The sequence below is a fragment of the Lactuca serriola genome, chromosome 3 (assembly GCF_051521515.1).
Source record: "Lactuca serriola cultivar US96UC23 chromosome 3, Lser_US96UC23_V15, whole genome shotgun sequence".
NCBI lineage: Eukaryota > Viridiplantae > Streptophyta > Magnoliopsida > Asterales > Asteraceae > Lactuca > Lactuca serriola.
The window spans coordinates 217,968,485-217,986,100 of record NC_136410.1 but is presented as its reverse complement, the minus strand read 5'-3'; the positions used below and the strand labels follow the sequence as shown (position 1 = coordinate 217,986,100).

General features: G+C 30.8%; 1 long non-coding RNA gene across 10 annotated transcripts; it reads left to right on the top strand.

The window, feature by feature from the left end:
* Positions 1 to 1,921: 1,921 nt before the first annotated feature.
* On the top strand, positions 1,922 to 6,899 carry LOC145093590 (uncharacterized). 10 transcript variants are annotated; one of them, XR_013702958.1, is made up of 10 exons: positions 1,924 to 2,696; positions 2,780 to 2,825; positions 2,966 to 3,279; positions 3,410 to 3,563; positions 3,648 to 3,810; positions 4,140 to 4,237; positions 4,873 to 4,921; positions 5,105 to 5,172; positions 5,785 to 5,906; positions 6,617 to 6,899. It is a non-coding gene; the product is annotated as an uncharacterized LOC145093590 (long non-coding RNA). The 10 variants fall into 10 exon arrangements; XR_013702960.1 differs by having other exon boundaries at positions 1,922 to 2,435; positions 2,612 to 2,696; positions 3,648 to 4,921; XR_013702955.1 differs by having other exon boundaries at positions 1,923 to 2,696; positions 2,966 to 3,059; positions 3,194 to 3,279; positions 3,648 to 4,921.
* The last annotated feature ends 10,717 nt before the right edge of the window (positions 6,900 to 17,616 follow it).

The following is a 17,616-nucleotide window of genomic DNA, read 5'->3' as shown; positions in this document are numbered from 1 at the left end:
CCTTATTCTTCACAAAATGAGCCTTTTTCTGTATATTTAGTTATTTCCACACATACTTTATTGCATGATGTCAACTCTCAAAATCAAGAAGCTGAGAATTCAAACATCAGTTGCATATTTAATAATTTCTATGTTTGCATATTGAAAATAAAAATATAAAATCAAAGCTGGAACAAATTCTTCATAAGATTTCTTGAAAATCCAGCAAATCTATCTTGAATATGAACTCACAGAGCCCTAATCTCCTAAACCATCACAACAAAAGCAAATAAGTACTGAAATTGAGATTGGTACACCTTTTGTAATGAAAAACTAAAATTGAAAAGTTATTTTGTCGTGGGTTAAACCAGCACTACCAATCTTCGTCCCACAATCACTCTCTTGACCTCCATCTCCTGTCACTTCCTCTTTACCGATTTCCACATTGACTCAAACTTATAATCTTCATCTTGAGTGAGAAAGGATTGAAGAAAAAATAGAAGAAAAGTTAGGGTTAAGGGTAAACTGACCTTGAATGCAAGAGACTATTGAAGAAGATGAAAGTGATCTTGTTGTTTCAATCTGAACATCTTGCAATGTTAGAGAGGAACCATAAACTACGACTCAACGACTTTATCTACACCAACACTTTTCAATTTCATGACCAAATTTCCAAATCCTGGTTAAATGAAGAAGGAAAGAAGAAAAGAATAAAACAGGACACTGAAATGCCGTTGAATCGCAACTGAAACGGTAAGAATCGTAGTCGGTGAGCTTGATTCATTTGAAAAAGGTGGATAGTGGTGCAACTAAAATTGTGAGAAAAAAAATGAAATATCTTTCTACAAAGAGAAATAGGAATAGAAGAAGTGGAAAGTTATGATTTTTCCAATTGCAACCGCTCCACAAAAGAAATGAAGATGAAGAAAGAAAAGAGACACCATGGGATGGAGTGATAGTGGTCTAAGCAAAAAGATAATATTTTTTATAAATAATACTAGGAATAATGCAAACCTAGAAATGAAATTAGGTCTAGAAATCCCACTCACGACCCATGTAACAAGCTACACCAAGTAAGAAGTGTAGAACAATTAGTTCATAAGGACCACCATTGTATAACCATTCATCAACGGATGCTGCTTCCCATATCGGGTAAAAATGCAAACCTATAGCTGCAGAAGTAGGAATAATGGCACCTGAAATAATATTGTTTCCATAAAGTAGAGATCCAGAAACAGGTTCACGAATACCATCAATATCCACTGGAGGAGCAGCAATGAAGGCGATAATAAATACAGAAGTTGCGGTCAATAAGGTAGGGATCATCAAAACACCAAACTATCCAATGTAAAGACGGTTTTCGGTGCTGGTTATCCAGTTACAGAAGCGACCCCATAGGCTTTCGCTTTCGCGTCTATATATATTAAAGTTGTGTTAAAAGATGAATATGAAACTTTTTTTTTTTTGGCAAAAATGGCCCTTCAATATTATCTGTATATTAAATTTGTGCATCAACATGAACAGTGAAGTGGCATGTTATTGACAAAAATAGTCCTTCTATTATGAAGTGGGCAGTTGTTTGGCAGAAATGATCCCCTTTATGAGTATCTATGCAATTCTGTCATGGTTATCATCCTCCTTAATAAATGAAGGTTTTTTTTGCCACATGTCAATCTCTCATGAGTTTTGATACTTGTCATTTTGTGGTATTTTTTAAATAAATATTATCCATTTGTCAATTTTTGGTTTGTTTCAATTTTTAAAATTAAAATCATAAACTTATATATGTAAAGTATTAAATATAATATATATGATATTAAATTGCAATAAATATGTTTCTTTCTTTCTTATTTTAAAGTTTTACATTAAAAAATATTTTTTGTTTATATTTTAATGTTTAATAAAAAAACCCTGTACTATTATGTATACTCTTAGCGATCTACCACCTTATCTTCCCCCACCCGCTTTCTCATACAATCATATTCAGATTCCACCGCGTTTCCAAAAACCTTCCACATCTCTGTAAAGTCATCGACTTCAGAGAGTTAACGTCGTACAATCGATCTCCACCGCCTCACCTTTTTCTGTTTCTACACTGGCTTCCGAAGTGTGAGACACACGATCCTCCATCGGCTTATTCCAGAAAAGCGGCACTGCCTCTGGCTGCGCTTCAAATAATATCACCGTCAATTCCATGCCCCCGGTCACTTCGGCACCTTCGTGATTATATGGCTGGTGAACAGGAGCATATTTACACAAAGCAAGAGAGTGCAAGAAACAACTGGGAACAAACCGTGGGGGAGATTGATGCAGTCGGAGATAGCGACTCCAAAACCCATATCGTAACTTCCTCAAACACGAGTTGCTTTCCTCTGCGGTAATAGATGTGCAGATCTTTTGCCTTTACTTCAACGTCAGCGTGCGACAAATCTCGGGGTTGCTACTCCATATTTTGAGTAATTTTGGGACCGCGTTCATCCACCCTCGACCTTTGTGTTATTTTTTGTGATTATGGTTGTATTGAGTCGTCGTTCTAATCAGAAGTTGTTAAGTTGCTTCCGTTATTCTAAATCAAGACCCGTATGTTACTTTCCTGCCTTTTTCCGTCACCGTTTCTTTTTTTGTTTAACAGCCTCTGATGCTGACCCCTGCCACTTCAATCGCCGAATTCCAGCGACCATTTCCACCAAGCGAATCAATTGTGTTTCTTGCAACAAGTGCGTTTTCCATTCTCTAAACCTAACTCTATATGTCGATTTCTAGGATTTCTAGACCTAATTTCATTCCCTAATTTTTACAGATGTTGATACGGCGTTTACATAAGTCCTTTCATGTCCTTCAAAAAGGCATGCACTTAATAACTACGATTCTTCTAAAATATAACCCAATCTTAACTTTCGATTGGAGTTTTGCAAAACCTCCACCGGCTGTCATCTGCTTCGGATGTCTTTTTTTCGTTTTAATTGGGTCGATACTTGTATTCCAGAGTGAATCGACGATGCCTCCACCTCTGATTTCTCGCATATGTGTGGTTTTAACAACTGAAGCTGGTGAGATATGTTCATCGTTTAGATAGTCAGGTAATTTTTTCCCCTGTAATCATTCAAAAAAACCACAAATATTCCACCTTTTCTGCCATCAACTTCTGTCGAATTCTTTGATTAGAGCCTTAACTTGGTACCATTTTTACACAATGAGTCTTCCTATCCATCAGTACGTAGATGGCATGCTAATCGAGCAACAGATGGAGAGTATATAAGTGAACAACTGGAATTCTTCAATAAGTACGTAGATGGCATGGTAAGCGAGCAACAGATGGAGAGTATTGGTGAACTATGATCTCATGTTTTGATAATTTTGTTTAAATTTGTGCAACAATCTCAAAATATCATGTATTTGATGAGAAATTTTTTATTTTCCACTATTACAGAATGATGGGTACTTCTTTCCAATAACAAAAGTACCATTGATTTTGCACTAGATGATATAAGATCCCTGGTTGGCCAGTTTTCTAATTGGCACGTGAACTTGAAGTGATTGATTGACATTGGCCTATATATCTACGTACATGGTCCTTTATTCATGTAAATAATTACATTTCTTTATTATTATTCAATATATAAATGAAGTATCAACTTGGGTTTTGATGACCATGCTTTGTGTTGCAGCTCATATCCCGTTTCCGGTACCAATGTTCGTCTGTAATCTAGCTTCATAAAGTTCTCAGTCTCGTGGAACAATGGATTTGCACTAATTCACACACCAAAAGCAACTGTATGGCTTCTTCATAGAATAGAGGTGGAATAGAGTCAAACCAATGCGCTTCAAAAGGTTTTATATTACCTTAACTATTATATATTTCATGGTATACTGTTTGGTTCTAAGCACTGAAACATTTTTCTGTTTCATTTTACTTACTTCTTGGTTTATGTTGGACTGTATAAGAATCTGCAAGAGGCTATAAGCAGGGAATTTGTTATTGGACGACTGGATCAGTTGGAGTTAACTGATTACTAATAAAAAAAGAAAAGAACTCTTAAAAAATGCACACTATAATGATTCTAATTGAAGTTGACCACTGGGGTATAAATTATCTTATTAGAAGTATACACTGACATTGATAATATAAGTATAGACTGACATCTTCATTTGCAATTTAGTGGCGCTGCGATGAATAGGAAAGCTGTTTGACATCTCTTTCTATTGTAATCATTTCCTTATATTGTCCTTTGAGAAAATTACATCCATACCCTTGCAGGTATGTTTTTGTTTTTGTAGCTTTAGTTGCTTGCAAAGTGTTTTCAGCTTATCTATAATAAAGAAATCATTTTAGCTAAATTAAAAAAAAATAAAAAATTAGATCCAATTGATATAGTTAAATATTTTCCAACTCCTGAAACTGAAATTGGAATGCAGTAGATTTCAACTCAAATTGATTTTTTTCTTCAAACATAAGTATCTACATTTCTGAATTCGTTTGGATAAATGTATTTTGTAACTAAAGGTTACACTTCCGATATAAAGGTTGTCCATGTTTTTTACAATTAAGTTTCTAGAATTTTGTTCATGACTATATATGGTTTAATTTTTTTTGTTTTTATTTTTGTTTTTTATTTTTTTTATTATTATCTTTTTGTAAAAGATTAAAAATATGGAAACATTTTAGAATCTTTTGAATGTTTTTTATATTATGACTAAGATTTATAAAAAAAGATTAGAGTTTAGTTACTATGTACTCATTATGTATTATCAAAGAAAAAATGATGATGATAATGACAAAAACATTGTAACGAGATGATAACAATATATATATATATATATATATATATATATATATATATATATATATATTTATTATTGTGTGATGAATGGATCATGTATTGATTGCTACAGGATAACAACAATTTTCATTGAGACATTTCTTCCCAAAATGGGAATCATGGTATTGTTCTCGATACATGTTTTTTTTCTCTTTTATTTATATTTAAAAAAAGACTGAGACTAATGTGAATGGGAGAAAGTTTGCAACTTTTTATCCCATCAGTTCAAATGACCTTAATGCCCTTCTAAAGTTATACTATTTGTTTCCAACCTTTTGCATCATATGAATGCTTTTGTTGTATAGTTATGCAGACAACAGTTCTTGACCCTGCAGATTATGCAGGCCTTGAAGCTGCATTAGACAACCACAAAGTAAGTAGTACAAAAATCTAAATTACATTTCTGGTCCCTGTATTTTTAATCTATTTACCATGAAAATGGTCGTTTTGGGTGCATTATCTCCAACAGGTGAAATGAGTTAGCTATAAAAGATTATATTACATTTTTGGTCCCTGTGTTTATTTTTATTTTTCGGATCTTTGCCAAAATAGAATCTTTTTTGTAGATTTGGTCCTTACTCAAGATTTTCATAACTTTTTTTTTATCCGTGTGTTTATTTTTATTTTTCGAATCTTTTCCAAAATAGAATCTTTTTTTCAAATTTGGTCCTTAATCAAGATTTTCATAACATTTTTGATCCTTATGTTTATTTTATTCTTTGAATCTTTTCCAAAATGGAATCTTTTTTGCAAATTTGGTCCTTACTCAAGGTTTTCATAACTTTATTTTATCCCTGTGTTTATTTTTATTTTTCAAATCTTTTCAAAAATAGATTTTTTTTTTTTTTTCAAATTTGGTCCTTACTCAAGTTTTCATAACTTTTTTTTATCCCTTTGTTTATTTGAATCTCTAATTGCAAATCCAAGGACATGGTAGTTTAAATGAATATCTAAACCGAAATACTCTATCTTCTCCAAATCTTAGTGCTATGTGGATTATGGTGGGATCAAAAGCAATTGGAATTCAAAATTCCATTCTGTAATCTGGTTTGTTGCCAAATGATTTGAAGCCTAGGAGCAACCCCTAAGGACATATCCCCTGAAATGGTAAGAAAAGATACCCAATTTACCCTTTAACATTTTTCTAATTATTTGTGTAAATGGTTAACAATTGAGATCTAAGATAAAGGGCAAGAAGAGAGTAACGCCATGTTTCTATTCTATTTTTTCTTTTTCTCATTATAAGTGTGTGTTGATTAGGAAGTTGTAAACACTTATGCTATTGTGATTTTTAAACTATTTGGCCGGTTTCTTATTTGTCTTTTACCTATAATTTTTAATATTACATTTTTGACCTCTAAACAATATAATCTAGGACAAAATAAAAATTAAATAGTTGAAATTTCATTATTTTTTCCCTGGTTACATATTTCAGAAAGGCAAAATACAGAAAAACATAAAATATTTTCCCCATTTTAATGATTTTGCATCTCACCTATCAGATTCATCTTCACATAAATGAATTGAACACCCCCCCCCCCCCCCCCCCCATGTATTCAGTTTTGTTGTTTGATGCTTCCTTTTTTTATGCATATGCTTGATTTTGATCCAAAAAAGATCTTTTTTTATCTTTATATTTAATAAAAATCAAGATTTTTTTTAATATATAGTGATTTTCATAAAACAGTTTACTAAAAAACCAGGGCGTAAATTGGAAGAGTGCAAATTAAAAGTGGCTTATCTTCCTCCAAATCCATCAACTTCCTCCATCGACATGTCACTAAAACACACTGATTCACAGTTGTTCAACTGTTTAGATTGCAGGTCGAAGAAGGAAGCACAATGTTTTTTTAGTGTCAACAACTTCGATATCAGAGCGTATATCTTCTTTAAATATTACCTGAGTAAGAATGCATATTACAAGCTGAGATAAACATATAAAACGTGTGTTTGTAAACATATAAAACATGCATATTACAGGCTGAATTATAGTAAACATATAAAACATGCATATTATAGGTTGACTTATAGTAAACTACTTGTGTAATTTAAAAAAAATGGCAATAGGGGAAAATGGTCCCAAATGTTTTGTTTTGTTTATATTTAGTTAAACAACATATTCTTGATGGATTAGGGTAAGATATTGTAAGCTTTTTAGTATGCATACTTGCGTCCAAAAAAATGTTAATACAATAATAATAGAAAATATGTTTATATTTTTTTTCATCGGGTGGCTTTATTCAATATCAGCCAAAAGTGTTAAATGCAAAAAATAGCAACGTATACTAATTTATTTGTTTACTTTGATTTCTTACATTAGGACATTATATTGTTTTCGGTCTATCCGATTGGTTTGTATTTGAATGACATTATAGCATCCTACTTTCGTGACCCACCAAACATCAACAAAAATATCCAACCGGTGTGTGTTCAGTAAATTTGTTTGTTCCGAACCCCGTGGAGCGGGGTTTCCCAGCTAGTTATCATTTAAATTATTGTTCATTAACTTAAACCCCTTATAATTATTAATAATTTAAAGAAGACTTTTATGAACCACTAAATATTATTGCTATATGAAACATATACTAAATAATAAAGTGATAAGATTGACAATTTATATTTCAAAAGAGACTTTTATGGATAATATAAAATATCCATGGTTTTTCTAATTTACCATTTATTATTATTATTATTATTATTATTAAGTGAAAGAAATTTTTAAAAAAACACTTACTATTATAATTAAAATGTTAAACATATAGTAAAATATAAAGTTATAAGATAGACAATTTGCATTTTAAAAGAGACTTACATGGATAATATGACATATCCATGATTTTTAATTAATTATTTCTTTGAAGCAACACAAATATACAAACATATATACAATATCTAATTAAATACTATTTATATCACATTTCATAACATATGATCGATAATATGAATCTAATCTAATTTACATTTAAATTTCAACTACAACATAAAATGATTGTCTTAAAATAATGCTTAAACAAAGATATATATATATATATATATATATATATATATATATATATATATATAAAGATTAGTATATAACAAACTTATGGATTAAAGACTTTAACATAATAACATGGCTTGAAAATGGCCCAAAGCCCTCAAACCAACACAAAAACCTTTAAACTTGTTTTCTTTGTCAATTTTGTATGTGATTTGTATTTGTGTTTCTACTAAAAGAGATTGGCCTTTTTATAGTAGACTATCCATTAATTGCTTACTAAACATATTATATAAATTATAAAACCTTTGAATTGTTAATCATTATTAAAAGACTTTTGAGTGATATTCATTTAAATAAGAGGTTTCAAATGAATATAGTTTGAGTAAAAATATAAGTTGAATAACCTTGGGAGTTTCAAATGCATGAGTAAAAATATAAGCTAGACAATTTGCATTTTAAAAGAGACTTACATGGATAATATGACATATCTATGATTTTTAATTAATTATTTCTTTGAAGCAACACAAATACACAAACATATATACAATATCTAATTAAATACTATTTATATCACATTTCATAACATATGATTGATAATATGAATCTAATCTAATTTACATTTAGATTTCAACCACAACATACAATGATTGTCTTAAAAGAATGCTTAAACAAAGAAATATATATATATATATATATATATATATATATATATATATATATATATATATATATATATATATATATAAGGATTAGTATATAACAAACTTACAGATTAAAGACTTTAACATAATAACATGGCTTGAAAATGGTCCAAAGCCTTCAAACCAACACAAAAACCTTTAAACTTGTTTTCTTTGTCAATTTTGTATGTGATTTGTATTTGTGTTTCAACTAAAAGAGATTGACCTTTTTATAGTAGACTATCCATTAATTGCTTATTAAACATATTATATAAGTTATAAAACTTTTGAATAGTTAATCATTATTACGAGACTTTTGAGTGATATTCATTTAAATAGGAGGTTTCAAATGAATATGGTTTGAGTAAAAATATAAGTTGAATAGCCTTGGGAGTTTCAAATGCATGAGTTTTAAGGAAAAATGCTAGCTTTATAATATATTAGGCGTAACCTCGCGCGTTGTGCAAGAATACATTTAAGTGGTTAAAATAATTATGGAAAAAAATAGAAATATGTTGAAATTTATGTTTTTAGTCATGTTTTGGGCATTAACTGAATTATCAAATAACATAAAAATCCATCAACTTATATGTTGATACTATCTAATATAGTCCATACTTTATAAACTTTACTTTTACTTTTATAATATCCAATGTATATTATAAGTTTTTGTATAACATTAATATAATCTACTTTTCTTATGTCCAATAATATTTTTCGGATAAAGTAAGAAATAAGTTGTTTTGAATGAGCTATTAATAAACAATATTGAACTAATAAACTTTGTATTACACTATTTATATTACACTGAAACATCCAAGGTTTCAGATATGAACTTTCAAATATTAAACATTGAAATTAAGAATGAAGTCATACAAAATATATCATTATACATAAATGTCATCAAGAGTTTTAAAATAAGTTGATTAGTAAATATGTAATTTTACTTTAATTACATATTTTGCAAGGCGTCCGTTCGACTTTATGTTGGTGCGCCGAAAATTCTATTCCTTAATTTGTACCTAAAAAAATTAAGGTGAATGAGAATATAAAATAGATATTACTAAGCATTAATATAAATAATTAAAAAGGGTACTTGGATCTCCTAACACCGGTTAAAGACAACATACCTCTCTAGTGATATCGATTCCTATGTGAAATTAAAACATTCATTCTATGTACACCTTGTTTTCTAATTACAAAAACAAATATGAGTAACCAAACATAAACATGTTATCTTTATGTAGGAAAAATATTTTAGTTAACTAACAAATTAAATAATATAAGTTAAGAGTCAGGAGTTTCAAAACATTAATATTTTTATTAATCAATCAATTAAGTAACACATGTTGAAAATTTTACAATCATTATTAAAAAGTATTTGAAATATTAGATTTAAATGAATTTTGGTTGAAGTGTTTTGACCCCTCTCTCTCTCTCTCTATATATATATATATATATATATATATATATATATATATATATATATATATATATATAGAGAGAGAGAGAGAGAGAGAGAGAGAGAGATGGAAAATATAACATATGTATGAATGTTAATTAATTATCTTTTTAAAACGGTACAATTACAAAACAAAAAAATATATTTAAAATATTTAATTAAATATTTTATGTAACATATGATCAATATATTAAGGATTAAACTACAATATAGAACGACGGTATTACAATAATCCAAAAACGAAGAAAATAAAAAAACGAATTAGTATAACAAACTTACAAATTAAATGCTGTAATATAATAGCATATCTCCAAAAGTGGTCATAAAACCTCAACAAAACACAAAACCTTTAAGTTTGTTTTCTTTCTTAAATTTGTATATGATTTGTATGCATGTCTTTCCAATAGATTGACATTTTAATAGTAAACTTTTCACTAAATACTAATTAAACATAATACAAGTTATAAAAATTTTGAGTGTTAAATCATAATTAAGAAAACTTTTGAGTTGTATTAGTTAAAAAAGGGGGTTTCAAATAAATGTGGTTTGAGGAAGTTAAAAAATGGGGTTTTAAATGCATGAGATTCAAGAATAAATGCTAGCTTTATTAAATATGTATGGTGATATATATATATATATATATATATATATATATATATATATATATATATATATATATATATATATAGGGAAGGGTTATTTGGAAAACAAAAAAACCCTAAAAATCATAAAAATGCATAAAAAATAAAAATAAAAAATAGAAATACCTGATGTGTTTCACTGGAGGTTAGAGAGAAAGAGATGGAGAAGGTGACGGTGTTGGAACGTATCTAAGGTGGTGGAACTACTATTAGCTACGGGTACCACTATTATAACTTTAGATGTATGCATCAAATAGCACAACATAAACCAGATCTAGAAAAATAAATCATACACACCAAATTTGAACATGATGTCGACAGTAGGAGGTTGTGGTGCGACATCAGTGGTGGTAGCGATGGTGGAAACGAAGTTGACGGTGATGACGGTGGTATCAGCTCTGAAGAAATCGTACCAGATCTAAGATGTTTTGCGTTTTAGAGAGGGAAAGTGAAGTTGAAACAATTTCATGACTCCAGTTCTTAGACCAGGTGGCGATCGACGGTGGATATGGAAGTATTTTCATCAGATCTTGTCAGATAGGTGTTTCCGTTGCGGTGACAGTGATAGATGAAGGTGGTGGTTATCACCGCTTGTCGGAGCTCATAAATCTAGAGGAAAAAACGGTAGATCTGAAGACAAAAATGGTAGATCTGAAGACAAAAGTCGTAGATCTGAATACGAAAATCTTAGATCTGAAGATGAAAGTCGTAGATCTGTAGCTGAAAATTGTAGATCTGAAGCTGAAATTATAGATCTGGAGCCAACTGGAGCTTGTGGATCTGATGGCGGTGGTTCGTCGGTGGTCGGAGGTGGCTATGGTACACTGGCGGTAGGAGGCGGCGACAACATGGGGTGGTGGCTGGTGGCAACTGGTGGCAATGTTTATGTGCTCTTCAAGTTTGAGATGAGAGAGAAGATAAAGTTTATGTAGTGTGTAAATCTGATATAATAAAAGATGAAAATGAAAGTGTTGTTGGAAGACTTTGAGAGGGTTTGAAAAATTTTCTTGCAAAATAAGTTTGAAAGAATAGACCAAATTAAGTGGTTCCTATAGTTCTTAATCTTTTTTGGTTCTCATTTGAACCTCTACCTATATATATATATATATATATATATATATATATATATATATATATATATATATATATATATATATATATATATAGTAAACTTAGGGGTAACAATTGTGCACCGGTTGGCAGGTCAGAAAATTCTATCCGAACACAACCCATATAAATATATATCTGGTATTGTTGAACTATAACCCAAATATGTCAAATCCGGACACGACCCATCTAACCCATTTAATTATACAGATTTGTGGGTTCCCGAGTCTGATTTGAGTTCGTGGGTTAGAATTCAAAATCATTCCAAAATCTAAATCACAATTTAATTAGAACTCATTTAAAATCACAGTTTAATCATAATTCAAAAATACACAGTTTAATCATAAATTAAGAAGTTAGATTTCTTAATCAATTACAAACATAAAAATATATATTAACAGTTAAATAGATAGTTGAAAAATATATATGAATCCATTTCAAAATCAGATTTAGGGTCTTTGAAAATTTGAATTACGAGCTTTTCATAAAACACACATAACGAGAAAGTAGATGAGAGGGGAGAAAAGCCGGAGAGAGACATACTGACATGAAGGGTGGAGCAACAGGTGTAACACCTGATTTTTTTAATGCAAGGCACACCCAAAAATTATACTTTTTAAATTAACAAATCAAAGAAATAAATTACAATGTTCCTAGTCGGACATCATGTCTCTTTTACAGTTCCTTACTTCCTAATGAATTCAACCGAAAAACATACAATAACAAAATGGTTATATGAACAATACTACACTAACCCATTTATAGTTTCTAGATTCATTTCACACGACACATTACATACTAATAAGTGTATAGCACATTCACCACTCACCATGTGTATAGTTACTTGAGACTCATTTATCAGTAAAAAATTCACAACTTTAACATTATAACTATACACGACTAAACATGGTTTACTGCTACTCAAGCTACTAATAAACTCAACAATATATTTACAATTACCGTTTTATCTAATAACAATGGTATTGGATTTATAGTTACTCAAGCTACCATTAAATAGTTCTCAATACTAAAATTATAGCTAATTTAGCTACAATTCAATCATCACAAGGTATTCGTTATGCGACCTATATTCCTCAGGTACTACTACGCTATAACTCATAACTTGAAACCTCAACTCTATAATGTCATTAAATTCTCTTACTCTTTTGGATATTGACATCAAGGAACTCGTTATGAGGCTCACCAAACTCGTTGAGTATCACCATAAGGAAATCATTATGTGACCTCAACTTTCTGTTTACTCAATACCACAAGGAAATCTATATGTGGTTCACTAAACTCATTACATACAATCACAATAAACTAGTAGTGTTACTCGTCTAACTGATATATCTATAAATCATTTAGAAAATGATAAGTTTACTCACCTAGATATATTAAGTGTATGTTATTTCAAAATTTGAAGTCCCAGAACAACTCTCGTTCCATGGACTGTCAAAATAACACATAATTCATGAATATCATAATTCATGATATAAAGTTTTTATGTGTTTAACTTAACTTTCTCACCAAACATATAATACTCAATTATGTAGAAAACTCATTAATATCCATGGATTACTTATCAAGGTGTCTTAACCCATTAAGACATGGTTAAATCACATTTTTACCTATTTGAAATTATATTTCAATTTAAAATTCATTTATCTGTGACTTAATTACCTAACCAACTTTTATATAAAAATCAATTATACTCCACGTATTAACATTTTTATAATCATTTTAAATCCTTAATTTTATCAATTAATTATTATATCCTCCTTATAAATCTGAGTTTCAAATGTCATCTATACCCTTTATAAATTTTCAAAGTATCATATTTACCTAAATATCATTTTATAATCAATATAATATGAAACCCTCTTAACTGTAAATCTTTAAATCTATACAACAAAAATTAATTATGTTACTACCAAAAGATATATAGTATAAAATCATTTGTGAGACAATATTGCATAGTAACTAATAGAAAACATATCAACATATATGTTTAAAGTAGAAAAACATCAGGAAACTAAAGCAGAAAAACAAATAGCGCTTGAATGTTCAAATCTTCGCTCCAATCTACTCTCTAGCTTCAAAATCAACCCTAAAGGGTTTTTAGACATAAAAAATGAAGTAAAAGTTGCAACTTAAGCCTAGCTATTCGACCCAGGGCAGTGTACCCTTTTGCAAATAGTATAGCACAAAAGTCGAGTATCGATATCAGGGAACATAATTAATTATTTAACCTACTTACTATTAAATTAACCTAAAATTCTAAGCAAAAGTAAAATGGATTTTTATCTAAATTTGCAAGTTTAGATAAACTTAAATTCTCAACAACTTATTTAATCAAATATTAAAAACACTTCTGTTACTTCGAATCCGCTTTCCCTCAATGGTTAGCTATTAATTATGGACAATTGCCGTTGGTTACCAGTTAATGTATTATTAGCAATTCAAGTCCAAATTTACTAATGTTGAATTAATTCATGTAGAGCTATGCATGGTCATACATAATTTAACACATAATCAATTATCAAATAGGATTGGAGCTATGTAAGATTGAGTTAACAAACACAATTATGGTCACAATATGTATTCTCCAGCACATCCATATTCAAATACTTTAATTACTTATCTAAGATTGGTTCGATCTTAGCTCTAATAATTTAATGGTCACTAAATTACTAGGTGATCAAATTCATGCATATTAATGGCCACTAAACTACAAAGAATGTGAATTAAAGCAATTTAGTATCAAATTAAGCATGCTAGGTATAAACAATAAAAAATAAGCCATTAACCAACTAGAAAAATCCATACTAACATAACTTAACCATGAGTTCCAACTTCATCTAGCTAACGGAAGCAGCAGGATTTAACTCCTCATAGAAACAATCAAACAAGTAAACTTCATAATTAAAAACATAGTAATGTACCAAACTAAGAATAAAGTAGATCTTCTTCTTCCTCCTTGGTTTCTGCCTTCTTTTCTTCTAAAAAACGACTTCTGGAATCTCTATTCTCTCCAACGAACCTCCTAAATCCGTAAGCATCAAGAGTATTTATAATTTTCGAAATCACACTCCTCACATCATGACAAAAGGCATCTCACGTCGTGAGCTCAGTATTAATCCGTATTAAACACAAATTCTTGGTTTCGGGTGCTTATCTTCTAGAATCTCCATGTTCACGTCGTGAGACATTACTCCTCACATCGTGAGAACGACTTTTTGCTGAATTCTTCATCTTTTAATCTTTTAACCTCCAAAGTTTCATCTTTTGGTTGTAAAATGTAATTTAATCTTATAAGTACCATTTATCTATGCAGATAATCAAAATATTAAACAAAATGTATTCAAATATTGTCTAAATATATTTATAAATATGGCAATATAAAATACCCCACACTTATCTTTTGCTTGCCCTCAAGCAAAACTAACTATTTTTAAATTCAAACTTTAATCACTAGCATCACATAAGACAATCCATTTCGAACTCAGCCATTATACCAAGATCTCAATGTGCATATTTGTGTCTAAACTTCTCTCGATTAACCCCACACTTATCTAAGATTGTGGGTCTCGACTCTCGACTCTAAATACCCAGCTAAAACTTGTATATGCTCTTGTATCTTTAATTTTTCATTCCGTGTTTTTCTCTCACAAATTTCTGCAAATAAACAACCAAAGGAAGTGGAAAAAACATAATAATCTTAAAGTTTTGTTACACAACCAAATCAAACAAAAATAAAATCAAACGCACCGAAAATAAACTAGACAAAAATTAAAATAAAAGGTTGAAAATTAATCATCATACTCCTCATCATGCATTCTGCTTCCTCCAACTCCATCTCCACCCCGGTTTTGATAGTCACTCCACATAGGACATATTGGATAGTGATTTCCTAAGTGACGTGGTTGCTCAGCATTGAAGTGCCATGCCAAGTTTTCCATCGTGCCTCCAATCCAATCGACACTCAAAGACAATTGGTCAAAATAACTGCAAAAAACATCTCTTCCAAAAGTAGTGCCTCCCGTGGGTGCATTGTGATGCACCGGTTGACCTCTCTTGCTATGCCCTCACACATTCCTCTTTCCTCGCGGCTGCAACTGGTGTTCGGGTTGATCGTGTGGCCCCATATCATCATCAATAGGTATACTACAGTGTGAACCCATGTTGACTACAACACATATTGACACCAAATACCCAACAGAAAGGTCATCCCTTGGCTTGCGTGTCAATGTCCTAGTCAATCGTGGTGAAAAACCAAAGCCCGCGTGTAAGAAGGATCAATAGTGGTATCTTCAAATGAAACTGAGGCGAAAAACTCCACATACAGCTCTTGGAAAACTGGCTCATTAATGGCAAATAAATTCTTCCACCCGTTACAGGTGAAAGCAAAACCATCCATAGAAAAAGTCTTCATTAAATACGAAGCCTTTCTTTCCATTAGCCCAACTTCTCCCAAACGCACCCAATCAATTCTTGGGGATATGGCAAACTCTCTGTTATGAAGCCATCCCAACTTGTCGGTGTAGGTGGTAACCACATTCGAGGGAATGTCAACGGGAATTTGATACAACGGGTGGCGGGTAGAAACATGTCCTTGAAACTGCTCATTTGACCTTCTTGAAGCCATTTCCTGTAAAAACCAATAGACAAGAAACAACCAACAAGATACAAAAAACATTAGAAAAATTATCAAAACAGAAACTCGAAATACCCAGGACTCACTTTGTGAGCCTGAAGCTCAGGACGTGAGTTCGTAACTTTCAGTTTAATCAGCCATGGCAGGAACTGAAATCAGACTCAATGCATGGTTGGGGTTTAGTAATAACTTGATTCTAAGTATATTTAGGTAACATTCAATGAAGAAATTGCATTATTAGGGCATCAATTTCGACATTTGATCATAGCATAAACCCTAACTCTAAAATTGAAGAAATTATCAAGAATTAAAGGAAGAAAACTTACCAATTCTGAAGAATGAACACAAACAAGCGACAAGAGAGGCAAATCTCGGCGAAAATCAAAGTGCGGGTTTTTCTTGCTTCCGTTCGTGTGCGAAAATGTGAGTGGTAAGTGGTCTAGGAATGAGGTGTCACACCTCGCTAAAGCGGAAATATGGGGCGTGACAGTACAAAGGGCTTCATAGCAAATGTTAAAAGACAACACCAACCATAGTATTAAAAATCATTACAAATTCACAACGAGTTTGAACAAATTTTCAAAAGAAATTACAATGTAAACTGAAATACAATACATGCGAATGCTCCTAAAAGTAAAGTGTCTCTGTGTGCCTCTTACTAGTTGATTTCTGAAAAAGCATGTAAAACGAGCGTCAACTATAAAAATAGTTGGTGAGTACTCCCAAGTTTATAACATAATATAGTTTGAAATCATGATAATCAGAATATTGATAACAGTTTCCATAAACAAATGTTCATTGCTAAAATAAGTAATTAAGTTTTCATGAATAGAAGTTCCTAGCCAAAGCGAGTAATAAAGTTTCCATAAATAGAAATATATTACAAAAATGAGTAATAAGTTTGCATAAACAAAGTTCGTTACTAAAACGAGTAAACAAGTTTCATTGCTGTAATGAGCAACCAAGTTCGTTGCTAAGACAAGTAAATAAGTTTCCAAAAATAAAAGTTCGTTACTATAATTAAGCTAGTTTCGTATGTATAAACATACATAGAATAAACAATGAGTTCACAACCAAGCCTATGACTGATGCCCTATCAAGATCTATGCTTATCATTCCATAGATTAATAGGTATCATGCACTCAAGTAATCGGGCGAGTGAGGAGTTGTTAATTCCTAATAGCACTATCCATAATAACCATTGGCTCAAAGAGTTAATGGTTGGAGTAAAGTGTAAGGGAAGGGACTTAAGACGATAAGGCCTCATGTTTCAAATTGCATAAACATACA